Source organism: Pinus tabuliformis, chromosome 4_2 (assembly GCF_031772625.1).
Source record: "Pinus tabuliformis cultivar Carrire ecotype Pingquan chromosome 4_2, CPIR1, whole genome shotgun sequence".
In the NCBI taxonomy this organism is placed as follows: domain Eukaryota; kingdom Viridiplantae; phylum Streptophyta; class Pinopsida; order Pinales; family Pinaceae; genus Pinus; species Pinus tabuliformis.
In genome coordinates this window covers 624917981-624940191 of record NC_142304.1, presented here as the reverse complement: position 1 = coordinate 624940191, position 22211 = coordinate 624917981, and positions in this window count along the sequence as shown.

The following is a 22211-nucleotide window of genomic DNA, read 5'->3' as shown; positions in this document are numbered from 1 at the left end:
CATAGCGACCATAACGTCATGGCATATGCTAGGCTGACAAGTTGAGGATCTCGAATACCTAGTCTTCCTGACTGTTTGGGTGTAATCAGTTTATTTAAGCCCAACAAGGCCCACTTTCTATTTTGAAAAGAACCTCTCCATAAGAAAAAAAAATCCAAATAGATCTTAATTTCTGAGAGACTGTGATTGGAATGGGAATTATTGAGAGTTGATATTTGGGGAGAGCCTATAATATCACTTTGAATAATACTAATATACTAGGGAAATTAAATGTTTTAAAGGCCGTATTTCGTATTTTGTGTCTAGTGTTCTCAGTGAGACCTCCTCATGATATAGATGTATTGTGGTGGAAGATCAATGGAACTACTATATATTTGGAAGGTAGTTGACCTCTCTTAAAAAAAAGAGTTCTAATTAATTTGTTTTTCACATTGTCTGGACAATTGAAAAAGAAAATGTTTAACTTACTTCTGTTAATCAATGTACTAGAGGCCTCCATGAAAATTTGTAATAATTTTTCCACTCTTTTTGCCTCTCACCATGTATTAAGTGAAAATAATATGAAATCATCAAAAAATTGTTGATGTTAGATGTGTAGGTATTTTTCCATATAAACAAAGACCATGAATAAATATCATTTCCACAGCTTTGAAGAACAAATGACCCAAACCCTCCATTGCTAGGATAAAAAGGAAGGGTGATAGAGGATCTCCTTGCCTTAGCCCTCGAGAAGGTTGGAATGTAAATGAGGATGCAACATTGATGAGTATGGAGATAAGTGTTGATGAGACCAGAGACCCTCTCCACACTATCCATTTCTCAGAGAAACCAAAGGCTTGTAGAACATGATATAAGTATGTCCAACTTAGCATATCATATGCCTTCGAGATGTCTAATTTTATGATCATAGCAGGGTGTTTGGTTTTCCGCTAAGGAGTGTATAATTTCCTCCAACACATTAATACCATCTAATATTTGTCTCCCTTGCACATAACCAAAATTATTTGGAGAAACCAGGAGAGGGAGAATTGGTTTCAATCTATTGACTACTACTGAAGAAATTATTTTGTACAATACATTAGTTAGAGTAATCGGTCTAAATCCGCATGGGTTATTAGATTGACCTAGCTTTGGTGCCAATGAGAAGAAGGTTGTATTTATTACCAAAAAAATTGATCCTTCCTACCTTGATTCATCCAATAACTCTTGGATTTCCTTCCCCAAGAATCCCCAACATATTTAGAATAAGTCAATTGTGAATCTATTTGGACTTAGAGCATTGTTATTTGGCATATTCATCACTGCAAATTCTAGTTCTGAAAAAGAGATCCGTCTCATCAAAGCTATATTTTGTTCATTTGTTACGATGTTGGGGATGTATTGTGAATAGAAGTTTTATGAATATAAGTTTAATTGTGTGTATTTTTTGTTTTCGTCCTCTAGCTTTCCATCACAGATGGCGGTGAAGAATCTATGACAAGCATGTCAGTTTAATCAAATTTGGGTTTTCTCATGGAACTAGCTAACTGCCTATTGGGGAGTCCATTCAATAGTATATGGGTGGAGTAAGAAAACATTTTATTTACGACTTATAGTTCATGTTTTAGTTACCACTATGTGCTAGTATGTGCGATAGAGACTGACTAGACATAACATATGGTTCATTTTTCTATGAGTGTTGTTTGATCAGATGCACCTTATATTAGTGTTAGCGGAAATGGCTGGTTTTAGGCAAGGAAGACTCCACTCATATTTCAAAAGTGCAGTTTCTTCATCGTGGAAACCATATGCACAATAGCCAACTCATCAGTATTACTATATCTAACTACTATATTTAGAAGCCTTGTATTCCTTGCCTCACTCTACTATCTTGCTAGAAATTTCATTTGAAAGATTGGTATCAACAAGCTTAAATCCTAATTTTAATAACAAATTTTTTTAACATTACATTTTAGATATGATTTATATATGACTTATGTCATGTTTTAATTTCTGGTCCCAACCATGTATGGAAGAAGAATACAGTTCAACGAGGTGGAGTTGTTGAATAGTTCATTTTTGGAGGTTTTATCAAAGTTATTCAAGCTTTGTTCCATGAAAAATCCATTAACTAAATTCCATAGTTGGCATAGTTTTAATCCACAAAGAAAAATACACATAGTGGCTCAGAAGGAGAAGCCAAAGAAAATAATGATGACAAATTTGTATCAAAAGTGAAACTAAAGGAGAAAGGACCAACCATACCTACATATGCTAGAGAACTTGCCATCCATAGGAGAAAGGACAAGAAAATTTTTCCCTCATCTTTGTTACAATAAGCGAGGAGGTAAGTGTTGGGTGTGTGTTGTCTTCTTTCCCCAACTAGTCACATGTGTGGGGTGGGGGCGGAGGGGGTGGGTGGGGGGCGGTGTCAATCTCCCCTATTCGTTGTGTTGGACACAACAGGGGGAGTGGAAAACCCCCCCATCGAGGAGTTTACAAGGGGGCGGTAGCCCCCCTACACAGGGTCTGGGGCAGCGGCTTAGGATTTTTTTCCCCTACATATATGTAGACCCAAGGGTAGGGGTGGACCCAAAGATGGTGTTAAGATCTACCAATGTTGTTGTGCATGGGTTTTGTACATGGTTTTGGGCATGATGGTTTTCTTCCCATGGTATTTTGTAGATTCGATCAAGGAAACTATGGTTATGTTCTAACCAATGGTTAATGGATTGGGGTTTATGAATTCTTCGTCATGTATATATATGTATTATAACATTGAAAGGAATATAATGAACAATCAATCTGGTAGTGCCGGTTTTGAGATAAGGAGGAAAATCTTTGTGTATTTACTTTATGTTTTCACCATTGTATATTTTCTATTTTAATAATTTTTTTGCAGGTAATTGTTGTACAGGGTTAAAACCTATAGTAAGTAGACACATTGTCTTAATCACTTATTCATATCGTGGACTGATTGCAAAAAATTTAGATACAATGTGAAGGTTATTGTGGTAAGCTTATCCATGTTGAGAAAATGAAGAGAAACAAGTTATAGTTCAATGCTTTACATTGTAGCCTGAGATGATGAAACATACTATATAAGTAAGAGGCATTAGCGACTCAAAAATATTCATAAGAAATACCTGTTACTAAATTGGACAAATCCACAACATTTCCCCCCTAGTATTTTGACGTGCACAAGTTCTCCAATTAGGCTAAACAATGATCTCACGATTTCATCTACCACAATTGTGTTTAAGCCACACATAAATATCTGTGTCCAAAAGGGATATAGAATAAGAATATAAAGTGATAAATCCCTTGAAACAATGAAAGCATACATAGAGACAAAAAAAAATAGGCACACACAATTTTATTATTTGGATCATTGTCTGAGGAAACTACTTGATGTAGCAGCTACAACCACCCTCCAAAATTTTACCTTAGCCTCATTTTGGAGCCTACCTACCAACCATCCTCACCAGCATGGCTTGCACTATCAAGTACACAAGCTTTAGTGGTTTTCTAGGAGCATGACAAGCTGCGCATGATAGCTTGCTACACTCCCCTCATAGGTTGCTACTCCGGAATTGGTCTAGCCACTGGCTGAGAAGCTCCCTCAAGAAATTGCGGAATTCTAGAGGGGAACCAGTCTTCCCTCTATAAATTGCATAAATCTTATTGACAGGTTGCTGGGCTTAGAAACTGTGCAATCCTGTCAGTTAACCTTCCCAGTTAAAACTGCACAATTTGGCCCAGCAGGATTGCTCAACCCAGAAATTGCACAATTTTGGGCAGTAGTCAGCTGCTCCACCAAGAAATTATGCAATCCCTCTGAACAGCCAGCCCCACTTCCTCCGAGAAACTACGCAAAATTTCCACTCAGTCAAGCAGGATGTTTCATGTGCCTTCAGGTTTAACGGTTCCACCCGGGACCAAGAAAACTTGACTTGCATGCATGGGCTGCTTTTTCCTGAAATAGCAAAAATCAAAATGCAAAAAGCCTCCCTAGATTTTAAGGAGTTATTTTTAGCAGCTGGAGGTTACACGCAAAGATCGTTTAACAAACTTTTATCCAAGTGTCGCTTTTTCCTAGATTTGTGTCATGAGCATCATGAGCCTCAAACCTATTTATTCGACACTTTAGAGCTCATTCTTCACATCGATCTTGGAGCTCTGACATCCCACAGCACATCCAGTAGTCCTCAACACATCCAGATTAGCTATTTCTAGTTAAGTCCGCTTAACTTGTCTTTTGCAAAACTTCTGTCGCTTTTTGTTTTTTGCTTGTGTGAGTGTTGTTTGCTTCATTTTTGTTAATTATTGCTATCATTTACATGCATATTAGCTTTTACAAGCACCATTTCAATTTTCATTAGCATCTCACTGTTGTTGCATGGATGGCACTATTTTGCATGGACGATCGTCGATTCGATGACTCATCTCACACACATGCATGTTGTTCCGTTTTTTGAATCTTTCATTCACTGTTTGCATGCGCGATCATTAACCTTTGCTTACACTCAGTATTGACATGCATTCACATCTTCTTTTGCTTTCAGTTTCCCGTTAGTGAGTATGGGCATCCTTGGCCCAGACTCTTCCTCACCAAGGCAGCATTACGCATTTCTGAGAGGGAAGGCTTTTCCTTCCTCCCAAAAAATGTGAATTTATGGCTAGTGACTGTCCTCTAGTCTTTCCTTGTAGAATTCAGAGAGGCAGTGATTGCTGGTCCAGAAAAGTGTGCAATGTAGTCCCTGGGCTTGCAGCACTTGCCAGCTGGAATTACGCATTGCACAATCCCAACACCCATCAGGCTAGTCTGGATTTCACACTGTGCAATCCCAATAGTCAACCAGTGGTGCAGGGATACCCCCGCTTATACCCATAGTATGCATAAAAATTCATAAACACAACTGTCCCAGGTATTTGACTCACAAAGGAGTTAAGAATTCAAACCATACTTGGTTAAGGCCCCTTTATTCACAATTGCTTTTATATCAGAACCAATCACCCCGCCTAAACCTCCTATCAGGAGTTAAATCAATCCTCAAGCCTTCATTTACGCATTTATTAAAGTATTCCGATATATCCTTCTTATCGGGACTTAAGCTTCCTCATTCAATCCTTCTGAACCCGTAATTCACATATATATAACCTTTCCCTTTCAAAACCTTGGTTAATACATGTTTCTCGCGTAAAATACCCTAGCGGCGCTAATTTCTTCTAAACCCTTTTATAAAGGAATTATATGCATAACACACCTTTTTCCACCTTCCGTATAGTCTGTTCACACTTTCTGAGGAGTTCCTTTATTGAAATCAGCTATCGGCTCCTCCGTGGGTTTTACATTCATATATGCCTCACCACCTTCCAACTCCAATATTCCTTAAAAGACTCGGCCAAGCACTTTAAAGAATACAAAGGGATTACAATAAAACTCCTCTCTGAACCCTTTATTCAGATTTAAAATCTTATAGAGCCACCTGTTAGTGTCAGTCTTTGCAGCCTTCCTTCAGTGATCAAATATGCTCTTACAAAGTGGTCTCAGAGTGTCAAGGTCAAATTTTGTCATTTCAGTAAGTCTTTAAGCAAAATTTGGTCACTAGGTACTAGGTCTAGGGTTTGCTTTTACTCCGGTCAAAGTTGTCCAAATTTCAATCCATGTCACCATTCAGCTGAGTGTACCATCATTTAGAGGGTTGTCATTATCATGTCAAGTTCCACTGGGTCATTTTACACCTTGTTCATGCTTGAGTTGCGCCTAGGTAAGGTCATTTACCTCTCCTAGGGTTTTGAAGGCAATTTCTCTTGGATGGTAAAATCATCAGAAAAACTTGTATCCTGGTGTTCATACAACTTCCCTTATCCTTAAAGTACCTTATCAAACACTTCCCATCACTGAGATCCCCCAAACTCCTCATTTTCGCACAAACCCTAGTTTCTTGCTACAACTTGGAAATTTTCTAGGTTGGACCTGTGTTTTGCCTTTTTGCACCCCTTCCCCTTACTCAATATTTGAAATTCCACTTTCCCCTGCTTCTAAACATCCCTCCCTACTTCCAAAAATTTTCCTAAGAATTTAGAAGCCGCTTATCCCCTTCATTTCGCTTCATTTCGACAAATCTCTTGTTCCACACATCGGGATAGGTTCTACTCCAATGATGTTTTTGAGCAGTAAAGATGAATTTGGGAAACTTGAGAGAGGTTTTTGTCTACAACATGCCAAGGAAGAAAAACCTCCTTCACGTTTTACACAAGTGTCATGGTTTTGGAGAAATGTCAAAAATACAATCGCCTCGGGAGAATTGATGCACCTCTGAAGTGACCTTGGGAAAATCAAGCTTTCTCCTAGCTCGGTTAGCCAAATGACTTGCTTGATGAGCCAAATGATAACTAGATAGAAATGTGTTTCTAATCAGCTATCATGTGCTCAATTTGGAGTTGAGAAAGGCATTCAAAAGTTGACTGTAACAGCACTTTGCCTTTAGGCAGCCTCATTTGGCACATTTTGACCAGTCTTGGGAGATTTGATTTTTGACAGGGAAAATGAACTCCAAATTGAAACATTGTAGTTGAGTTGGAAAGAAGACTCAAATAAAATTCCAACGAGCTATCTTTCACCCAATTTGGACACCGGGAAGGCCTCCAAAAGGCTCCTGCAAAAAGGCGCGACGCACATAGAGAGCGCGACGCACTGGGAGAAATTTTCCAGTGTAAATTTACACTGGCGCAGCGCACATGGAAGGCGCGGTGCATAGAGCTGCCAAGGCTGATTTTGCTCAGAATTTGCAACCAATTGCCTTCAATCCCTTGAATTTTCCAGGTGGGGTCAATCTCTCAGTGTTTCATCCATTTTTATGTTAGTATGATGATAGTTCATGGTGGCTTATGGTTGCACAAAAACTCTTAAACCCTACCACCTAAAAACACCAAAGCCATTGTTGCTATGGTTGAAAAATTGTGGTGTTGATGCCAAGGCTCCTCTTTCACCTCTCATCTTTTACCTCCTCTCCATTTTTCCCTATCCTCCCTTTCTCATTTTTCCTATTATCCCTACCCGAAAACACTACCAAACCCTATTCCCTTTCCCCTCCTCTTATTTGTCAACAAAACATCCCAAAACCCTACCTTGTCAAAAGCCCAAAAACCTACCCTATCAAATACCCAAACCCCCTACATATCCCTAAACAAACTTCTCCCCATAACCCCTATTCCCATCACATTACTCCCCTCCTAATACTCCCTTTTGTTTCATTGTTCCCCTTGGTGGCAGATATCACAACAACACCTAGTTTCACCATCATCAAAGAGCAGTCCAAGCACAGTGCATAAACAACAGTCATGGCATCTAAAGGTTCATCAGAGGATGAGGTGGAGACTCAAAGTGATACATCCGCGGAATAACAGGCTCCTAGGAGACATCACAAGAGTGGAAAACATGTTAGGGATGAGCCAAACACCCTCACTGAATTGCAGGCATGCCCTCTTGCTATGTCATGTTTCCAGCACCTAGCATGTTTTGAATTTTGTCAAAGGGTGGCTAATGTTAGAGTTCATCATGAGTTGGCCCATCTTTTTGTGCTTCACCTCCATGGAGGTCAGTCTATCTTGGCCGGGGTCACCTTCACATTGACACCCGAAACTATCTCAGTGGCAACAGGCATACCAAATGTTGGAGAACAGTGGCATAAGAAGAAGAAGGTGGATAGGCAGCATTATGAGCCTTACATTAAGGCCAGTTGTTCGAGGAATCTCACAAGAGTCTTTCCATTCCGATATTTGAGAAATGATTATGCTCCACTCATGATGTTGATCATGAAGTACTTCAGCTGTGAGCGGAGGTTCTCTCGTCTATATGCCTATCACATCAAGTTGCTCATGCACTTTACCAGGGTGCGGATGATGAACCTCCCATTTTTCGTTTGCAGGAACATAGAGAGGATGAACACTTTCATGCAGCATAAGACCCCTCAGCAGTGACTTAACAGTGTTTATCACTTTGCTCTTATCCAGATTTTGGTGGATCATCATTTGGGATTGCAGGGCATTGCTTGGGAGGACTTCATCTCCCATGACTTCTTGAGCACTCCATAGGTATTATCAGAGGTAGATCATGAGATAGGTGGTCCTTCGCACTAGTATGAGCGCCATGAGGCCGCTACTATGCTAGTATTCATCACCTATCAGAGAGGCAGTAGACATTTGTTTGCATTAGCAAAGCGAGTGTTATCTCCACTCGGGGTGGAAGGGGCCTCACTTCCCGCATCGACGACACAGGAACAGGACAGAGGTAAGGAGCCAATGCATGATGAGGGGCCTTCAGGTGAGCCATCAGGTGAACGAGAGACCGAATTCATTCTCCTTCATGATGATGAGACAGATACAGAACCGACAAATGCAGAGCTTAGAGAGATCATCCAGGAGCAGCAATCAGAGATTGAAGCTTTGTCCCTTGATTTAGAAAGAGCCAAATGGAACATGAAATATCTGGAGTAGAGGAACAAATAGCTTGAGGATCAACAAGCGATCATGGAGCTACAAAACATTCGTGAGCATCGCCAAGCTACACAAAGGAGAAGAGTTGAGCTCACATCATTGGAGTAAGAGATCAATGAGGACCGGGAGGCCAATCTCGAGAGAGTTAACATGCACTTGGAGAGGCTGCTGGACAAGGCCGACAAGGACCGTGCCTTACTGAGACACATGGCTTTCCATTACAGGGCACGAAATATGAGTGCAGGGGCCCGGATAAAGAGCTTGAAGGCAAAATTGAGCAAAGCAACAAAAGAGGCAAAAGAGGAAAAAGAGAAAGGTTGGCTTCGAATCTTGGTTGAGGCTTCTTTGGCACAGCATATCACTTCATAGAGAACATCCAGCCCAAATTTCAAGAAATTTCGGGCAATTTTGGTCACATGGTAATTTTTTGGTCAAAACACAGGTTTTTTCTCCCAGTGGCGCGACACTTAGAATTGGGAGCTCCAAATTGGAAATGGCTTGCATTTTTGGATTCAACATGCAAAATCACGACTATTGGTGCTTGGACAAAAAATTTGGGCATGATTTGAGTCTCCAGGAGGTCAAAAACACCCTAAAAATCACCTCTCTGCCCCTATTTTGACACACAGGAAGCAGTCTTGGGAGAATGAAGATTTGGAGGGGCAAATGAGCACCAAATTCAAAAATTCCACTTGGGTTGGAAAGTAGACAAGACAAGATTTCCAACAAGCACCCTTGGGCACATTTTGGACTCTTGCAAGTGCCTAAAAATAGGCTCCAAAGTGGCGCGGCACATATAGGGAAAAATGCCAATTTCACCTCCGTTTCACGAAATTTCGATTCGCAACTTCTCCAAGTGGGCCCGCTCATCTACATTTCACTTTTTTGGAACCTAAGGCGGAATTTAAAGTATTTTCACTCCAGATTGGCTTCTATCCAAGTGGCAAAGGAAGGCAAACAGTCACCCAAGCCATTTGTCATGTTTGTAACGCTGCACCTGTAGCTAATGGTTGGCTTTCCACCTCCATTTTGTAATGATTTGAGTAACTCCCAAACCCTTAGGCGTTCTATCTCTTCATGGCACATTCTATATATTCTATGCAAACTATTTGCAAAGGGTTGGTTGGCTTGTAATTTCTGGGAGACTATGGGAGAGAAACTCAGTTCTTCATTGTATATTTTGACAGAGGATTAATGAAAGGTAACGACTCTGTTTCATGAGATTCATGTGGTTGTGAGTGTAGCAAATGTGTCTCTTATGTTTCATATGTATTTCGTAATGTTTCACAGTTCATTTCATATTCATTTCCAGTGAAATTTTCTAAGTTAGATAAGGTAGAATTCATTTATATTGCTCTGCCTGTGGGAAAATTTCATGTTCAATGTTTTTCTTCCGTTGAAAAGGAATCATGTACTTATGCCCTTTTCACTCTCCTAAGCAATCTCTCTATTCCATGTTATTTCAAACTAAATTGCTATACATTCCACCGGTCTTGCCTCACGAAATAATCTGTGCCTTTGTATTAAATTCTCTGCTCATTGCTGTCCGTTTGTCTCATACCATCCTAGAAACTCAGTCATTCATAAAAAGTTGTTTCTTGTATCCATATTCACTTACTAGCCTAAGATCAATATTTCACTGTAAGTCATCTTAGACCGTTTCGTTTATCAATTCACTGAGTGTGACTCGGAGAGAGCCCTCTCTTGTTTTGGTAGGGCTAGCTACCAGTCTGAGCGTGGTATGTGGTTACCCTGAATTTTGCCTTCCTTTAGCCTAATGCAGATTTAGGTGCTAACATAGTGGCGACTCCACTGGGGACCAAAATGGTTTGCTTGAAGATTGTTTTGCCCCAGTACATCTATCAAGCTCCGATCTGATGGTTGATGGTGAACAATGATCATACATAAGAAGACGGCTGAAATCATTCACCTGGCGACTCCTTTCATTGAAGAATCTAGCAACCGGTGTTTCATGGTGACTCCACGACAGAGGGATCAGTAGCTTTGATATTTCTTAAAATGGAGCGGATTGCAAGAAGATACGCTCCCATTAGCCAAGATCACATTCTAGGCTTTCCAAATAAGATTCCAAAAGTAGATTGGTCAAGGAATTTGCCTACGTTTAAAGATGATGGTAAGAAGGACGCTGCTTTACATCTAGTTCGATTTCACATGCATATTCACAAGTTGAAGGTTGATTTTCCTGAAGATTGCTTGATGAAGATATTCCTGGCCACTCTGGAAGGTGAAGCCCAATCTTGGTATGAAATTTTTCCGCCTGCTTGTATTTACTGTTTAAAGGATTTTCATGCCCTGTTCATTGAAAGATATCAAGAATCTTATCCATCATTAAATCTAGTTCATGACTGTTGCAAACATGCTTCTACTTTTATTGAAAGCCTTGAAAAATACTATGAGGATGATAATTTTATGGATGATGAGATCATGGAAGCCTTGTACGAGAATCCATTTCAGCAACATGAAGAGAAACTAAAGGAGTCCCATCAAGATGCTCAGGAAACATTGTAGCAGAATCAAGATCTTTGTACGGTGGAAAATGAAGGAATTTTGCATCTTGACAGTCAGCATGAATTACATGAAATAGATCAACTCTTGAATAGTCACGTTCCAGCTCAAGTTAACAAAGATCTACAGTGTGCACCCGGTCAAGAAGGTGATGGTGGAAATTTTTCCTCTTTTGAAAAGGACGACAGTCCTGTGGGCAGCTTTATAGATCAACAGGCTGAAGATTTCATATGGCTGGAAATGATGAAAGAAGAAGTTATGTTTCATATCTGGTGGAAAAAAAAGATGATATGCAAGAAAATGATGTTCCAATCTCAGATAATGGGGATGATAAATCAGATCAAGAGACAGATGATGAGGAGGAAAAAGAGAGTTGCATGGTTGAGGCTGCCTCAAATGGAGAAAATAGAGGTACAGACCTAACTGACCTTATCTCACTAGAACTAGACCTTCATGAGGAGGTAGCCCATTCCCTCTATGAATAGCGAGATGAGCTCTTTGTTCAAGTAAGTGAAAAAGCTCTGGGCGAATTTATGGTAGATGATATAAATGATTGTGTTGGGTTTCAAGAATCATTTGAGGTTTCTTTTCTCGTGATTGATGAATGTAATGACAATTTGGTTGTCATATCATATGAAGATGACCTACAATATATTCAGACTTTAGCAGACCAGACCATTCAGGATTACCTTTCAGACTCTTCCTCATATGTCTCATGTTTTGAAATGTTCTTTGAAGAGGAAATCTGCTCACCTATTTGTTCAGAATTTTTTGAAGACCAGGAGCATACTCTTATTTATGAAGAAAGACCAGCATCAAAAGAAAAAGACATCTTGTTTCATAAACAAGAGGTAAATCTTCATGTCTTTCATGATCCAATGTCAAATCTGTTGCAGATAGCAGTGAAGGTGATTATTACAGTGTTCAGTGATGAAGGAGATCATGGTCAATTAGCTTTTTGGAGGCCCAGTTACCAGTATCTGTTGTTGTCCAGAAGATCTGATCCGGAGAATCAATCAAGGAGGCATCTACTTGATTGGTTACATTGGAAGACACATTACACATGATTGTACATATTGCATTAGTACACAAGTGGCTGTCATCATGATTTGAAACCCTCGAACCTTGATGGACTGCTGCCATTGAATAAGTTTTGTCAGTTCTTGTTTTAGTTAAGTCAGTCATGAGTCATTTCCTTTTGCATTGAGTCAGTTTTTTCAGTCATGTTGGTTTCATAATTAAGTCAGTTTCAGTCAATAAATTGAGTCATGTTGGTTTGTTGGAATAATGGACTCCATAGCCCAATCGACAAAGGCACTGACTAGCTCTTCCAGAGATCTGCAGTTCTTGGCACATCCAAGTAGCTACCATCCCCCATTGGAGCCAATGTGAGTGTCATTCTTTGCAGCCTTCCTCCAGTGATCAAATACGCTCTTACAAAGTGGTCTCAAAGTGTTAAGGTCAAATTTTGTCATTTCAGTAATTCTTCAAGCAAAATTTGGTCGCTAGGTACTAGGTCTAGGGTTTGCTTTTACTCCGGTCAAATTTGTCCAAATGTTAGTCCATGTCACCATTCAAATGAGTGTACCATCATTCATAGGGTTTTGATTATCATGTCAAGTTCCACTGGGTCATTTTACACCTTTTTCATGCTTCAGTTGCACATAGGTAGGGTCATTTCCCTCTTCTAGGGTTTTGAAGGCAATTTATCTTGGACGGTCAAATCATCGGCAAAACTTGTATCCTATTGTTCATACACCTTCCCCTATCCTTAAAGTACCTTATAAAACACTTCCCATCACTGAGATCCCCCAAATTCCTCATTTTCGCACAAACCCTAGTTTCTTGCTACAACCTGGCAATTTTCTAGGTTGGACCTGTGTTTTGCCTTTCTGGACCCCTTCCCATCACTCAATATTTGAAATTCCACTTTCCCCTACTTCTTTACATCCCTCCCTACTTCCAAAAATTTTCCCAAGAATTTAGAAGTCGCTTATCCCCTTCATTTCGCTTCATTTCGACAAATCTCTTGTTCCACACATCGGGATAGGTTCTAGTCCAATGATGTTTCTGAGCAGTAAAAGATGAATTTGGGAAAACTGAGAGAGGTGTTTGTCCAAAACATGCCAAGGAAGAAAAAACTCCTTCAATTTTTACACAGGTGTCATGGTTTTGGAGAAATGTCAAAAATACAATCGCCTCGAGAGAATTAATGCACCTCTGAAGTGACCTTGGGAAAATCAAGCTTTCTCCTAGCTAGGTTGGCCAATGACTTGCTTGATGAGCCAAATGATAACTATACACAAAGCGATTTCCAATGAGCTATCATGAGCTCAATTTGGATTTGAGGAAGGCATTCAAAAGTGGACTGTAATAGCACTCTGCCTTTAAGCAGCCTCATTTGGCACATTTTGACCGGTATTGGGAGATTTGATTTTTTGACAAGGCAAATGAACTCCAAATTGAAAAATTCTGGTTGGGTTGGAAATTATACTGAATTAAATTTCCAATGAGCTGTCTTTCACCCAATTTGGACACCGGTAAGGCCTCCAAAAGGCTCCTGAAAAAAGGCGCGACGCACATAGAGAGCGCGGCGCACATGGAAGGTGCGGCGCATAGAGCTGCCAAGGTTGATTTTGCTCAGAATTTGCAACCAATTGCCTTCAATCCCTTGAATTTTATAAGTGGGGTCAATCTCTCAGTGTTTCATCATTTTTTATGTTAGTATGATGATAGTTCATGGCAGCTTATAGTTGCACAAAAACTCTTAAACCCTACCACCTAAAAACACCAAAGCCATTGTTGCTAGGGTTGCAAAATTGTGGTGTTGATGCCAAGGCTCCTCTTTCACCTCTCATATTTTCCCTCCTCTCAATTTTTCCCTATCCTCCCTTTCTCGTTTTTCCTACTATCCCTACCCTAAAACACTACCAAACCCTATTCCCTTTCCCCTCCTCTTATTTGTCAACAAAACACCCTAAAACCCTACCTTGTCAAAACCCCAAAAACCTACCCTATCAAATACCCAAACCCCCTACATATCCCTAAACAAAATTCTCCCCATAACCCCTATTCCCATCACATTACTCCCCTCCTAATAATCCCTTTTGTTTCATTGTTCCCCTTGGTGGCAGATATCACAACAACACCTAGTTTCACCATCATCAAAGGGCAGTCCAAGCACAGAACATAAACAACAGTCATGGCATCTGAGGGTTCATCAGAGTATGAGGTGGACACTCAAAGTGATACATCCCCAGAAGAACAGGCTCCCAGGATACATCACAAGAGTGGAAAACATGTTAGGGATGAGCCAAACACCCTCACTAAATTGCAGGAATGCCCTCTTGCTATGTCAGGTTTCCAGCACCTAGCATGTTTTGAATTTTGTCAAAGGGTGGCTAATGTTAGAGTTCATCATGAGTTGGCCCGTCTTTTCGTGCTTCACCTCCATGGAGGTCATTCTATCTTGGCCGGGGTCACCTTCACATTGACACCTGAAACTGTCTCAGTGGCAACAGGCATACCAAATGTTGGAGAACAGTGGCATAAGAAGAAGAAGGTGGATAGGCAGCATTATGAGCCTTACATTAAGGCCAGTTGTTTGAGGCAGCTCACAAGAGTCTTTCCATTCCGATATTTGAGAAATGAGTATGCTCCACTCATGAGGTTGATCATGAAGTACTTCAACTATGAGGGGAGGTTCTCTTGTCTATATGCCTATCACATCAGGTTGCTCATGCACTTTACCAGGGTGCGGATGATGAACCTCCCATTTTTCATTTGCAGGAACATAGAGAGGATGAACACTTTCATGCAGCATAAGACCCCTCAGCAGCAACTTAACAGTGTTTATCACTTTGCTCTTATCTGGATTTTGGTGGATCATCAGTTGGGATTGCAGGGCATTGCTTGGGAGGACTTCATCTCCCGTGACTTCTTCAGCACTCCACAGGTATTATCAGAGGTAGAGCATGAGATAGGTGGTCCTGCTCACCCGTATTAGCTCCATGAGGCTGCTACTATGCCAGTATTCATCACCTATCAGAGAAGCAGTAGAAATTTATTTGCAGCGGCAAAGCGAGTGTTATCTCCACCCAGGGTGGAAGGGGCCTCGCTTCCGGCATCAACGACACAGGAACAGGACAGAGGTAAGGAGCCAATGCATGATGAGGGGCCTTCAAGTGAGCCATCAGGTGAACGAGAGACCGAATTCGTTCTCCTTCATGATGATGAGATAGATAAAGAACCGAGAAATGCAGAGCTTAGAGAGATCATCCAGGAGCAGCAATCAGAGATTGAAGCCTTGTCCCTTGATTTAGAAAGAGCCAAATGGAACATGAAATATATGGAGCATAGGAACAAACAGCTTGAGGATCAGCAGGCAATCATGGAGCTACAAAACATTCGTGAGCATCGCCAAGCTGCACAAAGGAGAAGAGTTGAGCTCACGTCATTGGAGCAAGAGATCAATGAGGACCGAGAGGCCAATCTCGAGAGAGTTAACATGCACTTGGAGAGGCTACTGGACAAGGCTGACAAGTACCATACCTTACTGAGACACATGACTTTCCATTAGAGGGCACGAAATATGAGTGCAAAGGCTCGGATAAAGAGCTTGAAGGCAAAATTGAGCAAAGCAACAAAAGAGGCAAAAGAGTCAAAAGAGCAAGATCGGCTTCGAATCTTGGCTGAGGCTTCTTTGGAAAAGTATATCACTTCATAGTGAACCTGCAGCCCAAATTTCAAGAAATTTGGGGCAATTTTGGTCACATGGTAATTTTTTGGTCAAAACACAGGTTTTTTCTCCCTGTGCGCCGCGCCACTGGCGCGACGCTTAGAATTGGGAGCTCCAAATTGGAAATGGCTTGCATTTTTGGATTCAGCATGCAAAATCATGACTACTGGTGCTTGGACAAGAAATTTGGGCATGATTTGAGTCTCCAGGAGGTCAAAAACACCCAAAAAATGACCTCTCTGCCCCTATTTTGACACACAGGAAACAATCTTGGGAGAATGAAGATTTGGAGGGGCAAATGAGCACCAAATTCAGAAATTCAACTTGGGTTGGAAAGCAGACAGGATAGGATTTCCAACAAGCACACTTGAGCACATTTTGGACTCCTTTAAGTGCCTCAAAACAGGCTCCAAAGTTGCGCGACGCATATAGGGAAAAAGGCCAATTTCACCTCTGTTTTGCGAAATTTCGATTCGCGACTTCTCCAAGTGGGCCTGCTCATCTACATTTCACTTTTTCGGCACCTAAGGCAGCATTTAAAGTATTTTCACTCCAGATTGGCTTCTATCCAAGTGGCAAAGGAAGGCAAACAGTCACCCAAGCCATTTGTCATGTTTGTAACGCTGCACCTATAGCTAATGGTTGGCTTTCCACCTCCATTTTGTAATGATTCGAGTAACTCCCCAAACCTTAGGCATTCTATCTCTTCATGGCACATTCTATATATTGTATGCAAACTATTTGCAAAGGGTTGGTTGGCTTGTAATTTCTGGGAGACTGTGGGAGAGAAACTCAGTTCTTCATTGTATATTTTGACAGAGGATTAATGAAAGGCAGCGGCTCTGTTTCATGAGATTCATGTAGTTGTGAGTGTAGAAAATGTGTCTCTTATGTTTCATATGTATTTCGTAATTTTTCACAGTTCATTTCATATTCATTTCGAGTGAAATTTTCTAAGTTAGATAAGGTAGAATTCATTTATATTGCTCTGCCTGTGCGAAAATTTCATGTTCAGTGTTTTTCTTCAGTTGAAAAGGATTCATGTACTTATGCCCTTTTCACTCTCCTAAGAAATATCTCCATTTCGCGTTATTTCGAACTAAATTGCTATACTTTCCACTGGTCTTGCCTCACGAAATAATTTGTGCCTTTGTGTTAAATTCTCTGCTCATTGTTGTCCGTTGGTCCCATACCATCCCAGGAACTCAGTCAGTCATAAAAAATCGTTTCTTGTATCCATATTCACTTACTAGCCTAAGATCAATATTACACTGTAAGTCATCTCAGAACATTTCGTTTATCAATTCACTGAGTGTGACTCAGAGAGATCCCTCTCCTGTTCTGGTAGGGCTAGCTACCAGACTGAGCGTGGTTTGTTGTTACCCTAAATTTTTCCTTCCTTTAGCCTAAGGCAGATTTAGGTGCTAACACCACCACTATAAAATCCTTCGGGTCCATATCTTCCACTTTCCTTCGGCACGTATTCCTCCCAAACACCGACTCAATCTCTACCATCCATTTCATTCGCCGATCAAATGAATATCGGTGCATCGCTGGTAAGACTATCGGAATTCCATCACAGTATCACTTAGCCACTACTATATGTCATTAGTGATTAGATTTGGGTCGTCGATTTGTACTCTCGATCTGATGGTCCAGGATCCATCACATTATCGCAATCACTCTCCTCTATCGTTGGACCTCTTCCACTTCAAACCACCAATCCGACCAGTTCTGTGGACCCAATAAGGGTTTAATCCACTCTTTATAATATTTCAGTCTTGTTTTTAGACTCGGACTATGTTTTGCACCGATTTCCAATGTAAATCAAATTTTGGCTTGCAGGACTTAGATTGTGTAATAAACTCTGCCGATGCGATATTTTGCCTTGCACCTTAGCAAAATCATTTGGACCCTTGATCTTCTAGATCCAACAGCTCCTGAGCGTCGATACTTCACTTCACGCTTCTCCATTTTACTTAGTTTTTACACTAAGTCTTCAGTTCTTCCATGATTTAGCTCCTCTTCAAAGGTTTTGATTCCTTCACTATTTCCGTTGTGACTCCCTCTTGAGCTTGATTTCTGTGGTTGTTATCACTGACTCTGGCCTCTATTTAATCTCTCAATGGATTCAAAGATCCATCATGAATAGCTTGGCTCATTCTTCTCCTCTATACTCCGCTTCGACTCTGCCTGCAACCTCTGTTACAGAATCTATGAGTTCACAAATAATACATTAAGGAAATACTCGTCTCACACACTCTGACACAGTCAGGAATAAAACTCTGTATGTATATGTATAACCAAAAGATTACATTCGAGACTTCTCTGCCTCGCATAGGCCTGTTTTCCAATATCGTGGCTTCCTTTGAGCTCTGCCCGTAGGCTTACATATATGCCAAGAATTTCTATTCAACTCATCCTGGTTCGACTCCTAAATCTATTGAGCTGACTCCTAAATCTTTTGTCCACTCCTAATTCAATTAATTCCTAAAAGCACTCCTTAGTTCCTCGAATCATGGAACTATTCTAAGAGTCCTATTTGACTTCTGACTCTTGTCATTTATTCACCACTTAGGTTCTCCTTTAATTCAAGGGTATATACCGCTTCCTCTCATTATCTAATTAATTCCTATTCTATGCTCAAAAGCCTAATATTACATTAATTTATCTCTTAGGAATCCAACTTCCTAAAAATACATGACCCCCTATGTCTACTTAATTACAATGATTTTCTCTTAGGTGAATGCTCCTGCATCAGGCTCCCAAAGTAGAAAATATTCATGATCTCCTGATCATGTGTCTTCTGGTCTTTGTCTTCCTTGATCCCATACTTTGTTTTGTAACTGCCCAAATGTCTTGTTCCTTTGCTGCTGCTGCACTTCTGTTGTCTTTTGCTCCCTTTTCTTCTTCTTGTCAATCAGGTTCATACTCTGATTGATCATGCTTCCTGTTGCTACCATTTTTCTCCATTTGGACTGCTTCATCATCAGTTGCCACATCTCTTCAATCTCTGTCTCCAATACATCTTTGGATTGGTCCATATTCTGCTTCTTACTTCTTCTTCTTTCTCTTTGCTTCAGGTTCTTGCTGCTGTCCACTAGTTCTTCAATCTGCTACTAGTTACTTCCTCTTTGTAGCTATTGGTTTACTTTTTCTTCTTCTTTTGCTCTTGTTCCAACTTTTTCCTTGCTTAGTGTGCTTACTGTGATTACTATCTCCCTATCATCCTTACCCTCTTTCATGATTGAATCATTACTATCCAACATTCCCTCCAACAATTTAACATATTTGTTCCATGGATTGAATTCTTCCACATAATCTTCTTCTTTCATATTTATTTTGCTATTCATCTGTGCCAAATTTCCTTCAGCATCTGCAACAAAAACTGCACTCATAAAACACTTGTTAAAATTAAAAACATAGGGCTTCTATGCATTATCTTCCTTTGGCAACAATTCAGCTTGATGCACTGTTTCTTTCTCCTCTGTTAGCACATCACTTTGCTGATTTGAACTCTCAAAAGAATTTGTGATACTGTCCATTAGTATCTCTTCCACACCATATGCTCTAATGATGTCTTGCTTCTCTTGTTCACTGTAGTGAACTTCTTCTTCTGCAATCACACTATCATACTATGAATTTTCTAGCAAATATTCTAGCAATGCAATTTCTTTGTGACACTTCGCAAGTATTTCATCATCACTTATGTTTCCTACATTTATACACAAATTATTAGTTTGGAAATCATAAGGTTCAATAGTCTCAACTGTTGCTTCACATATCAACTCTTCAGACTAAATTTCATCTCCTTCTTCCATAAGAACTTGTTCCTGTGTTGTCACATCTTCACACGTCCATGCATTGTTAAGTTCCTTGTGGTGCAATAAGTCACTGCTTCTCTCATTTAAGAGACATTCTCCACCCTCCTTTACTTCAGAGTTTTTATCTTCTAAAATATACTTCTCCATACTTCTAACAGCTTCAAAAGATTGTATATCCTTTGCAAAACACTCCTTTATTAGTGTTCTTTCTCCCTTTGCTAAGTCTTTTGCATAGACTTCTTCCTTCTTAACATCTTTTAGTAGATGTCCTTCTTCCTTAATAGCTTCTGTGGCTATTTCCACTGTGTATATCATCATGGTGAATTGGTGATCCTTTACTATGTTTTCAGCTAGCATAGTCTCTTTTTCAATTTTACCTTCAATCTCTTGTTGTTTATCTTCCCACAGAGTTATTCTTTTCTCACCATTTGCATTAACATTCTCCTTCATTTGTTTTGCATCCATAGACAAACTATCAGTCTTAAAAACATAAGACCCTATGGTCCCACTTGATGCTTCAGCCATCATATCTCCAAGATGTTCTAAATCCTTCATATGATTCAGTAATTCTTCAATGGTCTCCTCTTCAATCTCGTCAAGCCCTTCACTTGGTTGCCCGATATCTTTCTCCAACTGCATATGAGACCTATCTATCTCATCTTCTTCCAAAACAAAATTTAGATTTTGCTTGTCTTCTTCCTCTTTTATGACAATATCAACAAATTGTCCTTCACATGTTTCACCTGCAAACATACACAAATTATCATATTTAAAACCATCAAACCTTTTGGTTTCACTTGAAGTTTCAGTCTTCAAGTCTTCATCTTCACTTTCTCCCAGAATTTCTTCTTGTTCTGGTTCACAAATGTACTCTTCCATTTCCAACTCAACTTCTTGCATGCGACAACTGCAAGAGGAGGGTTGTCGACAGCACGGAGGTAGAACAAAGCTACAAGTTCCGAGCAGAACCACTTGTACAGAAAACAACTTTGGCAATAGAGGTGAAGAGTCAACAACGTGGTAGGAGGAAACTCGAAAAGGCAAAGAGAAAAACAAAGAATGGAGGAAATCGTGAAGGAGTTGTATGAGTTGAAGGAGCAACTCCGAAAGGAACATGAGTTGCGAAAATAGGAGAAGGAAGAACAACAAGAATAGGTACAATAGGGGGCACAGCATGTACAGACAGATGAAAATACAACTGTACAGGTAGTAGAATCATCTGAATAGCTAGCACCAAGCACACAGGGTAAGCAGTCGCAGGAGAAAGAATTCACTCAAGAGATTAAACAAGCACTTGAGAAGATGGATACGGATATGGAGAAGCAACACTTAGAACAAGACATCGACCTCATGCCTTACCACCAAGAGGTTGATCTACTACCTTCACTGGATCTGGAAGTAGAGCAAGTCCCAAGTGACCAAGGAGACACTGAGATCCTTGGAGACAAGAAGAGATGCACAACATATCATTCGATGAGTTGCATCATATAGTTTTGCAATTGCGCCAAGTGTCTACTCCATATGATCACACATCTCTGCCATAGTTTGATGAACAAGTGATTATGTCTAACATGCGTAAGCATCCAACAACATTGGTCAATGTTACCAGAGCATATGCCAAAGTCACTAGCTTGAATGTTTGCTTTCTGATAGAAAAGAACAAGCGAATGGCTAAGGAGTTATAGTCGGCCAAGCAAGGAGGAGAATTGGTTACAACATCTACCCAAGAAGAATTGAAGAAGGCAATATTGGATGAATTATTGTCCCTTGAGACAGTCATGTGGGCGTTGTATTCCAAGTTTGGTATCATGCATAAGGTAGTTTTCCATCTCAACAGTTGGAAGCAATGATGTGCTAGGAGAGCACGTATCTTGTAAAACATGCATACTGCTGTTGACTACATGAAAACATGGACAACGAGATAGAAGGGAGCACTGTTACACTTGCCCAAGATGATGAAGCCTAGAGCAGTCATGCTTAAGGCACACATCCAAAGTCAGATCCAGAACTATGAAGATCTCTCGTAGCTCATCACTAGTTTGCAGGCTTCCCATGCATGGGTATTCAGGAGTATGGATGTTTTGTGCATGCACATGCGGTCCCATCTATTGGGACACTCACTGAGGAAAATAAAAAGGCACAAGTTCGACTGGAGCTTGACTCGTACTTTGACGAGTTGATGCGCATAACCACCAGTGTAGTCTTGGTGATCAGTGCAGACACCATGCATCAGTATGTCATTGGTCCAGTTGCAGTTAAGACAATGATGCGTATGTTATCAGACGAGTTGGACAGAGGAGCCCAAGCATTGTACCCATATGCTACAGAGGCTAGAGTTTGTTTCCAGAAACATGTCACCATAGAGTACACAGACACCATCGTGGATTACCGAGCTTGGCATCAGTTCGCTACTGTCGACCATGATGAGGATGTCGAAGAGTTGGTCTTCCCACATTTGTCCGAGTCATAGTGATGTCTTGCATGGCTTACTCAAGCCTATTTTGTCTCACATGGGAACATGTGTAGATTGTATGTAACATCTTGTCAAGTGGAAGTTCATGTTGGAAATAATGTTAAGATGGGGGGGTGAATCAGTATTACTAGATCAATAATTTAATTTCCCAAAGAGATTTGTATACGCT